The 13030-nt window shown below is 32.0% G+C and overlaps 1 pseudogene across 1 annotated transcript; it reads right to left on the minus strand.

The window, feature by feature from the left end:
• Window positions 1-10807: 10807 nt before the first annotated feature.
• On the minus strand, window positions 10808-11860 carry LOC104742228 (ethylene-responsive transcription factor RAP2-1 pseudogene; annotated as a pseudogene). The gene has a single exon (XR_015580641.1). The product of XR_015580641.1 is annotated as an ethylene-responsive transcription factor RAP2-1 pseudogene (transcript).
• Between the last annotated feature and the right edge of the window lie 1170 nt (window positions 11861-13030).

Below are 13030 nucleotides of genomic sequence, written 5' to 3' on the forward strand. Positions count from 1 at the left end.
GACTCTCACATAACGATTTTTGTAATGCAGTTCCGTGGAGCTGTAATTTACATAAAGTTTTCTGGGTTATTGTTAATTGGACTCTTATTTTCTTCTAATTAATTATTTTCTAATCTCCTCAATCGTATCCGTACTTCATTTTCTCTCATCCTTAATGGGTAAAATAGTTAGATAGAAGATATATAAAATAAATATTTTATTATTATTGATTTTTTTAAGTTCAAAAAAAAAAAAAAAAAATTTCAACCGCAATTGCCCGCAACCGAAAATGCTTTTGAAAAGCAGTTTTTAGAATTCAGTGATTTCAAGCGGTTGGAAACGATTGGAAGAGGTTTTTGTGATTGGTACCAATCGCTAGCAACCGCTACCACCCGCAAACGCAGCGTTTGCAGGAAGTAGCGGAAGAACCACTCAACAAAACCTAATTAGTTTGAAGTTTATATACTTGTCACTCACCTAACCGACCAATTTGGTGTGATTGTTGATAATTTGATTGTAACCTCTCTGTTTATTTTAACCTATCATTCCATATCTTTATTGGCACTAATTGTGAGGCATTATTTTTTTTTCTCGAATAGATTCATGCATTAAGAACATAAACTATGCAGGTTACATATCTTATAATAATTTGAATTAAAATATAAAAAACTCACATCATTCATATACAAAGGCAAAAATATCTTGATAGGTAGCGACCATCCTCTCGAAAGAACCGAACATACTTAAAAGGTATGATATTTCTCATTTATTTTCTTTAAACTAGTAATGGTTTATCCCGTCCAACAGAGAGGTCCGAGCCCATTTCCTTTAGAAGAATTTATCTTTTTGAAATCTTGCTACTAAACAGTAGACTGAATATTACATAGAATTACGATAAGACTTATAGTTAAATCTCCATAGTCTTCCAAAAACGAACTATATTCCCAGTCACGTTGCCCTTCTAATTGGAGCCTTGTGTAAATCTTAGAGAATGTGTTGTCTTTATTATAGATAAATAAATAGTATATATTGGTACACTAGACTTGATACACAAGTAAAAAATATACTTACGATATATTAACTAAGACATGGAAAATATCCTTTTCCCTAAGACTCTCCCTCAAAATGGAGCGTGTAAGTTCAGAATGCCCAACATAGATCGTAGATATCGAAATTGATCACATCTAGAGCTTTAGTGAAGATGTCAACCGACTGTTCATGAGTAGAAATATAAGCATTTTCAATCACTCTCAATATGCTTTCGTTCATGAAATACTGATTTTGTGGCGATTTGAAGAGCTTCTTGACTATCACTAAGTAAACACATAGGCTGAGTGTGTTCCACGCCAAGAAACTGTAAGATTTCCCTGAGTCACAAAAGCTCCGACAAGTCATAGGCATGGCTCGATAATCTGCTTCCTTGAGCCAATATTCGCCAAGCATAACTATATAACAATTAAGAGATCGCCTAGTAGTTGGACATGTATTGAAATCAGAATCACAATAGGCGTTTACTTGAAGAGGAGCCGTGGAAGAAAGAACGACACTTTGTCTGGGCTGCAGAATATAAGTAACAAACCAAGCGTTGAGCAGCATCCCAATGATCCACAAGCGGGGTCTGCATGAATTGTGCAAGAATGTTTACAACATAACTCAGCTCATGGCGAGTATAAGTAAGATAACAAGACGCCCAACCAGACAACGATATTGTATCGGATCCGAGTACAATTCCCTCTTAGAAGATAACAAATTATGATTTTGGTCCAAAGGAGTATCAACTGGACAAGAACCTAAAATACCACACTCATCAATAATATCTAGACAATATTTTTGTTCAGATAAAAAATGCCATCAGGTCCCCGAGAAACTTCGATGCCAAGAAAATACTTCAACATTCCAAGATCTTTCATCTTGAAACACCGACTCAAATAGGCTTTAAACAATGCGAGAACCGCATAATCAACACCACAAACGATTAAGTCATCAACATAGAAAAGTACATGAAGTACTACGCTCCACGTTTATAGGTAAATATAGAATTGTCTTTGTGAGAACAAAAAAACCCATAGTCAAGAAGAGCGGTAGAAAACTTGGAAAACCAGCAACGAGGGGCCTATAGAAGACCATAGATAGACATTTAAAGTTTGCATACAAGAGATGGATCAGCTGGAAGGAAACCCGGAGGTGGTTTCATGTAGATGTCCTCGTCATGAACACCATGTAAAAAAGCATTGTGAACATCCATTTGGTAAAGTTCTCAGTTCTTAACCGAAGCAACACTAAGTAAGGTACGAATTGTTTATAGTTTAGCAATAGGTGCAAACGTTTCAGAAAAATAAACACCTTCTTTCTAGTGATTACCAAGTGCAACTAACCGCGCCTTATACCATTCAAGTGTACCATCCAAATTAAACTTAAGACGATACACCCATTTAGAACCAAGAGCTTTGATGCCAGGCGGCAGATGTTCAAATGCCAAAATCTCGTTAAGTTCTAAAGCATCTATCTCTTTGCGCATACCTTCACGCCATTCTAGTATTTGAACAGCTTCCTTATAAGTAATGGGTTCATCGACCATAGTCGATGCTGCAAAAATCTTTTGATGGTCAGAATTAAAGTTGTCACATGATACATAATGTGCTATAGGATAGAAATAAGTACCTGAAGATGCTGGAGAAGACGTAGGCTTGAGAGAGATGAGGGTTTTAGCGTGACATGTAGAGTAAGTAGCATAAGGTTTAAGACGAGTAGACCTCATTTTCTTTCGAAGACCATGACAAAACGGTTCAGTACCAAGATCAAATTCATCGGAGCTCTCATCTGAGATAGCAGCGAGTCATTAAGTGGAACAACCAAATCATTTTTCTGAGCCTTGGTAGGATTAATAACAGGAGCAGGAGTAGAGTCATCAGATCCATCTTTCTTATTTTGTTTGGATAGATCTGACATTACATTATCCATTTATCCATGCGACTTTGCAAGGTTGTTACTCTCTGATATAAGAAAATGAAGGGCCATTGATTTCTGGAAATGCTCTCTTATCATGTTAAAAGGTAAAATCAGTTGATGTGCTAATTTTTTGGTATTGAAAAACTTATTTATAGAGGTCATAGTCTCTTGGGGTTAGGTGGATAGAAAATTTGAGAATAGGTTTGTGATCACGCTAGATTTTAAATTTGAGAATATCTTTTTTTTTTACAGATTGTTATGGAATTAATATTCTATTGTTTTTTTTGTCACAACACTTGCATTCATAAATCAAAGGACAAGGTTCTTACAACAAAGCTTTGAATACAAGATAAGAGGGCATTCCCCAATGCCAAAAACAACATAGAGACAAAGAAAAGATAGGATTAATCGACAATAGATTCTTGAGAGCTTTGAGCCAAATTCTTGAGGAGTTGGTACATGTGAGATCAAGATTGTCGATAACTCTTCCATGGACAAGCCAACGGATGAGGAGATTGCCATTGTCATCAGACTTGTTGGCGTTAATGAAGGAGTCAAAGCTGAACTTCTCTCCGGTGTGAGAGAGCCTACACGAGGTGGTAGCTTGACAAGTTTTCGAGCAAGGTTTGTGGAGCTCTGGGGCTTAAAGATGTTTGGTAGAATTGCCATAAAGTAGAGATTGACCTTGTTCAAACCAAATCCATAGACTAAACTCGGACAAATTGGAAACAATATCCAATTACCATAGAACATCAAGCCAAAGGATTCATGGGTCAAAGCCAATGGGGATACTATACCCAAGGTTCTCAAGGAATGAGAGAGACGCCACAGCAACAATGATGATTTTCTACTCAAATGGGATCCATAGAGTTCGTAAACTTGATCACACCATTGGCTAAAATTGGGCGTCAACAAGAGAAATAGATTCTCGAGCAACCATTGTGTGGAAAATATCCCTGAATTAGTAATATTGTACCTACTTAGGTTCAGTGATCACGAGATATGGGAGCATGGGGTTGAGAAAATCTCGGTAACCACCGTTCCGTAGAAGCAGAGTCATAATGCCGATCTTTCTCTCGCCATTGATGTTGTGAGAAAACAAAGACAGAATTCCCAATAGCCAAACGCTAATATGAAAATTGATTCTCGAGGGGTTGCTGTGTACCAGGAATTGCAATTGACATTCATGGACCCAAACCAAAGCTGTCGATATACGGTGTAGAAGGAGGCTTCTATCCTTACCACCAAGATAACGAAGAGACAAAGGAGGGAGAAACAGGTTTAGCAAAAGTGCATAGTTAATGGACCTGGATTTTGAAGATGTGGGCTTTGCGCTTGGTAAGCTTAACGGGCCGACATCATGTACAAGGCCCACCCAAGGGAACCCTAGTTTCACAATCAGAGACCGATGAGGAGAGTTGGTGCGGCGACTGACCGGAAAAAGCAGAGGGCTATGCAGAGCAGGGAGCAGCTCCTGTGCGTTACAGATCGGCGAGAGTAGCCGGTGTTCGATTCTTGATTCGAGGTTGGAAGCTAGGTCCACTGGGGAAAACCCTAGGGCCACAACCATTTGCCAAGGTGAGGACTGAAGGAGAAGTCTGCCCGAGCATGACAGAGGGATTTTCAGTGCAAACAACATCTCCAGTGCGTGAAGGATTATCGGAAACAGACGATGACCGAGTATTGAATCAATTTTGAAGACTAGGTCCACTGGGGAAAACCCTAGCTTCTCAATCAAACTCCAAGGAGAGGGATAATTGAAGCGGCTGCCCGAAATATGCAAAGAGTTTTGCCGAGCACAAGCCGTCTGGGGTGAGAAGAAAAACATCGGGGGCAGATTGTGGTCGGGGTTTGGTTCAGGGGTAAAGGACAGAAAAGATCGAGAAGGGTTAACAAAAGAGAAAAATTGGGGAAATTTTTTGCAAGAGAGAACACTAAGATAATTAAATCGGAGACTAGTAGGGATTGAGACGACGAGATCCCGACGCCGGCGAGCAGAGGCCCCGCCGGCGTCGGAAACCATGATTAAAAGAAGCTTCTCGGGAATCGTATCTAGGAGGATTTTCCCTATTTTTTTTCTTTTTTTTTTTTTTTTGGAATTAATATTCTATATGCAATTAATTTAGCATCTGAATTGGACTATGCTTTATAATTTTCTAAATAAGTTTCCAAAAATATAGGACTAGTGAAAAGTTTCGGAAATTAGTAGCTGATGTATATGAAATAGTTTTTCCATACTAAAACAACTAAATCACCAAGCTAATTAGTATCCGATATTATGATTTGCATATATGCGAAATTTCATAATTATTAGTTAATTTTAGGTAATATACCAAAAAATTTGGGATTCATAGTTAATGGGTCGTATTAAATAATATACTGTAAAAAACTGTTAGCTTGCTTTTCAAATAGCCATCCGCTCGCTCGTTATTTTCCGAAGAAATATCTCTACATTTGAGAAAATCTAAAATCAATATTTTAGGAAGCAATAATTATAGGTTAAGAATATATACAGATTAAATTTGAATAACGAATAAAAAAGTAATCTTATGGTAATTAGATATTAAAAGATATTTGATAAAGATGTCTATCATTCACCATAATAGTAGTTAACAAATGGCTAAATTATAGGAGGGAAAAGTTAACGTTGTTTTCCAAAAACAAAACCGTTGCAATTAATATATTCCTAAAAATAATATAAAAAGATCCAAGTAAGATCCGCGTCCTTTTATTCATGATCCGATTGACTTATTCCAAAGCCGAATATAGTTTTATCCGAAATAGTATTGTTTGAGAGAAATTTTAGGAGTGTCAATACGAATGTACCCTTAATGAAAAATTTTCAAAGACTGTTTTGAGTGGCAGATTTTCGTAAATAGATGAATAATTTCGGACATTTTCAAAATGTATTTCACTTTTAATAGTATTAAGATAGTATTTATGTTTCCCCTTCACCAACATTTTACTAATACTGTATTCAGAGCTAATGCAGATCAGTTTATAGATGGTCACAAGTCCAAAAAAATTTAGGTTTATGAATTAGTGAAAAAATTAAATAAGTATAAAAAGAAGTCATAGAAAGACTCGAACATGTTACCTCACTGTTCATATTTATACCTACCTACCAATCTGAAAGAAATTCTGTAAAATAAAATGTCAAAAATATATTTATACTATACTATAAAAGGTCGCAAACACTTGCTGCGCAACCATGAAAACATAAGAAATATTCTAACCAATTTCCAAAAATATTTCATGCATAAACATGAATTCAGTAAGTCATTGTGCATACACACTTGTAACTTAGTTTGTATCTTCAACCTAAACTGCATACAGGAACTTTTGATGTATCCCCTATATAATAAAACGGAAGTACACAACATTGTTTTGTAAACTATATAACTTTAATAAGGTGGTTACAAATAAGTTATAGATAAGTTTTATATTATTTGTATAGTCTGGATTTATTGTTTCTAAAAATATTAAAGAGAATATTCTAAAGAATCATTTGATATCATCTAACTTACCATATTAATTTGATTTATTAAATTATTCATCAAATAAAATTCTTTGATATCTAACTTAATATATTAATTTGTTAATTATTATTATAATTCACCTCTCATTTTTATATATGAGTCTATTATAATTAAAAAAATAGTTTTATTTCCGGATATACCATAAGTTGAATTTTTAAAAACAAATATAAATGATTCAATCTACAAAATATTCAATTTTTATTAATATTATTCTTTAAAAATAATATCTATTGAATTAAAATTTTTACTGAGTAACGGGTCAAAATTTGAATATTTAAAATCAATTTCATACTTTTTGTTGAATTTTATATAATATAATAAAATTTAAATAATTTATTTTGAAATGTTTTTAAAATATTGAAATTTGATATTAAAGTTAGAAACAATAAACACTCTAAATTAGTTTGTTATAGCAATGTCAATAATATGTCACTATAATATGAAAGAATTTCAGAAAACCAAGTATATTAAAACAAAAAGTATAACAATATATTAAATTACTCATAATATAATAACTCGCTTTTTAAAAACCAAATTCACAAAATAAATGTCTTTTTCAAGCCATCATATTTAACATATGATTTTATTGCATAATATTTGATCCAAAAAAACTTTTAAAAACAATCACATAAATTATATTGTATAAAAAATTACAATATAAATAAAATAAATTTCAACCAGTGCTTTAGCACGGGTCTTAATCTAGTATTATAGATACGAGTAGACATTTCTAATGCAAGATTGTTTTGTGGTTTTAACATGTTATATATATACCTCTTTGTGATAATGAGAACGTGAGAATGATATACATACCCATTCGTGACAGATTTTCCGATGAAATTCATGTCGAAATGAAAATGGATTCAAGGCTAACATCAAAAATAGTTATATAACTACATATTCATCCGCGGTACATCGCGGGACTATATTTTTTATTTAGAAAGGCAATACAAAATTTATTTATTATATTAACTATATATGTAAATAATATCTTTTGTATTTTTTAAATCTACTGTAGTTTTACATCAATATATTAAGTAGTGTATAACTTCCATTATCAACATGAAGTGGTGTATTATATAGTTAAGATATCCTTAATGTTCATTAAATTTAATTTAGTCAACAAATATACTTTTTTGTGATTTTTCTTTTTCATTTACAATGTAGAGATAATAGTATTACATAATATATTCTATTTTTATAATTATATGAGTATACTATAATTTGATTTTGTAATTTTTATTGTTTTATCTCTATATCATTTAACACTTTTGTATTTATAGTTGTGCAAGTCGATTAAAATGGTGGAGTGTTTTTTGTAAAGTTTTTTTAAATCAAGAAGTTTAATCAGAAATCTAGGCTGTTATTATTGTCTACGGTTAATCAATTGTGTTTAATATTTAGTACAGTTTTTTAGAAAAATAGATTAATTATATAAAATATTTAATGCTAATGGGTGCTGGTAAAATATTGAATAGGAGAAAATTTTCTTCAATTAGATTCTAAATTTGATATTATTTAAAGTAAAAAATAAATATAAAATTTAATGCCAATGGCATGATTGTAAATAGAATTAAATTTGAGGATTTATTTCATAAATGTCTCCAAAAATGTATGTATATATATATATATACATATATATAAAATTCGAAATATCAGTACCATAACTGTACTTTATAAACGACATTAACTCCATATAACAAGAATTATTACTATGACATCAATATCTGTGTGTTACCATGCAAGTATATATGTATGTCAATTTATTTCATATACACATAATTAGATAATTATATATATCCCTTTATCATATTAACATCATGTTATTAAGCAGCTTACCTAGAGCAGTTTTTTTCTTTCTATATGATAGAGTTAGATTTTTCTTTCGGGAGATTTACTCAGATGTCACAAAAATTAAGTAATATTACTAGAACCATACAAATCTTTCCTTTATTACTATCATATTTCGTGTATATTTTCTATACACAATGTGTCCTTGTTGCATGTTGTAGGAAAAAAAACGTAATTATAAAAAATGTTATTGCCACATCAGACAAAGTGTCTTGCCACATAAGAAATCGCTGACGTGTATTAAATAACTCAGCCGTAAAGCGCTATAGTGGCCATGTCAGCTGAGTTACGGCTGATTTAAAGGAAATGACTGAATTATGAGCAAACAGCTGACTTAAGAGCATACGCAGCCTGGAGTTACGGCTGACATAATGAAATTTTTATCCGATGGTTGATTTGTCAAGAATTTGGTTACGGCTAAGTTTTTACCCGATGGTTGATTTGTCAGTGAGCCTAGAGTTACGGCTAAGTTTTTACCCGATGGTTGATTTGTCAAAAATTTGGTTCAGTAATACTTCAACACGGCTGAATTAACTTTCTCCGGCTAGCTAAGTTATTAACAACAACTTACTTATGAGATATCGTTACAGCTGATTTACATGTAAGTATCATAAATCAGCTTTAATGATCTGAATTATCAGAAAACTTGGTCATTTTACGGCTAATTTAGTAGTAAAAGATTAATTACTAGAATAACGTGCAATTACGGCCAACTTATGAAAAGATACGGCTGAGTTAATTAAGATTTTCAGTTCAGCCGTTTTTTTTGTTTTTTAATTAATGTTGCGACTAACTTATAGTTTTGTTTGATGATTGATTTAATTAGGCTGATTTACATGTTAGTTTGGTGGCTTATTTGTCACTTCATTAATTAATAAATGACGTCGGATGAATCATTCCATATCATTATCATCAAAGAGAAAATGAAATGTTTTTTTTATCTACTCGTCTTGTTCTTCACTTTGTTCAAAAAGGATTTACATGTTCTTCATCTTGTGCAAAAAGGATTTACATGTTCTTCACCTTGTTCAAAAAGGATTTACATGTTCTTCACCTTATTCTTCACCTTGTTTTCACATCAACATAGATATCTAGAACTTAATATTTGAAAACAGCCAATTTGTCATCGTCTTTCTTGTAATAATTCACCCGAGAAGCAATATAAATCATTTGTTTACGTTTAGTTTCTTTCTTGTAATAAGTCAGCCGCAAACAATATAAATCAGCCGTCATATGAATTTACGCAACCTTTCGTTTTCTGTGAAGCATTATGACTCAGCAGCAAAGCAATATAAACCAGCCGTCATATGAATCTACGCAACCTTTTGTCTTCCATGAAGTATTATAACTCAACCACGAAGCAATATAAATCAGTCGTCATATGAATCTACGCAACCTTTCGTCTTTCGTGAAGTATTATAACTCAGCCGCAAAACAATATAAATCAGTCGTCATATGAGTTTAGCAACCCTTAGTCTTCCGTAAAGTATTATAACTCAGCCGCAAAACAATATAAATCAGTCGTCATATGAATCTACGCAACTTTTTGTTTTCTGTGAAGTATTATAACTCAGCCGCAATTCAATATAAATCAGTCGTCATATGAATCTACACAACCTTTCGTTTTCCGTGAAGTATTATAACTCAGCATTGAATCGAATAGATCTAACAAATCTGAGAGAGAGAGAGAGAGGTTGAAATGAAGATAGAGACGAAAATTAGGGTTTCTTGACCGAATCGTCTAGAGAGAGTTTTTTTTTCGTTTGTGAACAGTAATGAAATAATTCAGTTTCTCTCTCTTTTAAAAACTATAGATGTTTGGCAAAAAAAAACAAAACTGACAATAATAACATGAAATAGTTTGTTAATTTTTTTTTAAAAAATTTTGAAATTAAAAATAAAAAATTAATCCAAAGTGTTAATTGTAAGTAATTTAATATATAAATAATTTTTAACGCTAAATATTAAAATAATTTTTAGAAAATATATAATATACCAGCAATATTCTTACTTTTCTATAACATTTTAGTATATTTTTTTTTTACTAATATATAGTTTTCTACTTCTGATTATAATTAAGATGTAATTAATCTTTTTTAAAACCATAATTAGTAAACATAAATAGATAATCTAATAAAAGTTAGTTTGATTTTATAGTATATGATTATTATTATTTTGATCAAACAAAGAAATGCTGTGCCACCTTATCGAAATCTAAGGATTTGTTTTGTGCTAACTTGACTTTCTCCAAAAAAAAAAAAGGTAAAAAAATCACAAACAAATGTTTCCTTATAAAAGGCTAGTACAGTCATCGGAATATTGGCGAATCATACAATAAATTAATTAATACATTGATGAGCGAACGTTGAAAGCACATAAAGATAATTAAAGATAAAATTATCTTTGATGTAAAGTACAAGTTTCGGTTTAAATTCTCTACCGAAATAAGCATTATTGGGATTACGGATCCAAATATTACATCAAGCTCATAATATCAAAATTTGGAGTTCAAATATTAATAAACTAGTAAGAGGAAACGAACTACAAATTCTTAAACAAATTACCTAAAAATTAATGTACATTAGTATTACAACTTGAACTAAAATTCGCTTCTCAAGGATTGCTCTTAGCCGGGTTTGTCTCCGGAGAACTAATAAGAGTCTATAACAATTTGTTGATTCATATATAATACTTATGCATGTATACATATCTATAATTCATGTATTTTTGTATGTATCGTATATGTAAATGTTATCATCTAAACAAACCAAAACAAACTACATATATTGTGTATACTTCTGAGTCTCTTGACTATATATCGCCGGATTCGGGTATTTGATTCAAGTCGGGTTTTATTACCGACAGAGAGGAGTTAGCCGTCGGAGGAGGCGGTGACTTAGAAGCAGAAGTGAGGAGAGCGTCGACTCTAGCGCCAACCTCCGCCGCTTTTTCCCTTATAAGAGCGGCGGGGATGTCGGCGGTAGCAGCGGCTGATCGGTGGTCCTCATCTTGTAAGAGAAGATCAGGGAAGTTGAGGCGTGCGGAGGGACCACGGAGGTAAAAGACGGCGACGTCATAGGCTCTAGCGGCGGCGACATCGGTGGTGTAAGAACCGAGCCAAAGACGTGAGCGTTTGTTAGGCTCACGAATCTCAGCCACCCACTTTCCCCACTTCCTCCTCCGTATCCCTCTGTATGGCTTCCTTGTAGCCACGTTGCTAGCCACTTCTTCTTGAGATGGATGTCTTCTCTTTCGCATCGTAGACTCTTCTTGTTCTCCTTCCATTGATAAAGAGACAAAACTTTTTGGGGGCAGCGGAAGTTTATAAAGTACGGTGGCTTATGTTGAATACTAAAAAAATACGGTCGCTTATAAGTATTGTTTTGTAGAAATTGCCAAGTAACCTCGTACTTCTCACTTTTTATCTCTTTACTAAATTTATCACTAAATTTGTCATTGATTGTTATGAGACCGACTAAATTTTTCTTGTGTTCGCCCAAAAAGAGAAAATCAGAATTATAATGATGGAAGAATCAAGAATCTTTTGTAAGAAAAGTTGTCAATATTCCCTGGATATCTTAATTTATAAGTTAGGTTTACGTCTAGAAGTATCATTTACAATTTGTTTGTTATTTTACTTTAGAAAACGTATGTTTAGTTTATTTTATGTGCCGACAAAAAAAAAAGTTTATTTTATGTAAGTAAGTCCATGTAATATTCACATGAAAACTTTATGAAATGTTTTAAAACATTATGTGTTCCTCCTTCCGTCAATTCATTATGAAAACACTGAAATTCTAGTCATATTCTGTTGAATTAAAATCTAATCATATTAGGATTTTATTAAAAATACAGTCATATATATTATATTTTTAAAATTGTGAAAATGAATATTAATCTTTAGAACAATTCTTGGTTCACTAATAAGGTGAACTCTTTTATTTACTTCTAATTATTTTAGCCAATAAGAATCTGACACTTTATAATATATTTAAGAATCTATTTATTTAACTTTTTATAAAATAAAGAAATAAAATCTGTATACATTATTATAAAATTTAAAAGTTAAACCGCTTGTTTATACACCCAAACTGATATATAAATTCATTCTAATTGTAAAATATAAACCCTAACCATCTTATTTGTAAATCCAAACCGACATATAATTTCATTCTAATTGTAATATCTAAACCCTAACCATGTCATTTGTAAATCCAAACCGACATATAATTTCGCTCTAATTGTAAAATCTAAACCCTAACCATCTCATTTGTAAATCCAAACCGACATATAATTTTGTTTTAATTGTAAACTCTAAACCCTAACCACTTCATTTGTAAACCCAAACCGACATATAATTTCGTTTTAATTGTAAAATCTAAATTCTAACCACTTCATTTGTAAACCCAAACCGACATATAATTTTGTTTGAATTGTAAAATCTAAACCCTAATCACCTTATTTGTAAACCCAAACCGATATATCATTTCATCTATCTTAACATTTTTGAAGTACATTTTTGTGTCATCCTCTCTTATCTTTGTATCCAAACAAGTCTCAACTAAATTCTCTACAATCCTTACAACCAAACACAATCATTTCCTTTTTTGATAATATTAATTTCCTAAAATATATCTATCTAATTTAAATAAATATGTTAGATTAAAATATAATTCTCTTTTCATTTTTATTAATCTTATATTTAATTATTT

Source organism: Camelina sativa, chromosome 14 (assembly GCF_030686135.1).
Source record: "Camelina sativa cultivar CO46 ecotype springtype chromosome 14, ASM3068613v1".
NCBI classification, from domain to species: Eukaryota; Viridiplantae; Streptophyta; class Magnoliopsida; order Brassicales; family Brassicaceae; genus Camelina; species Camelina sativa.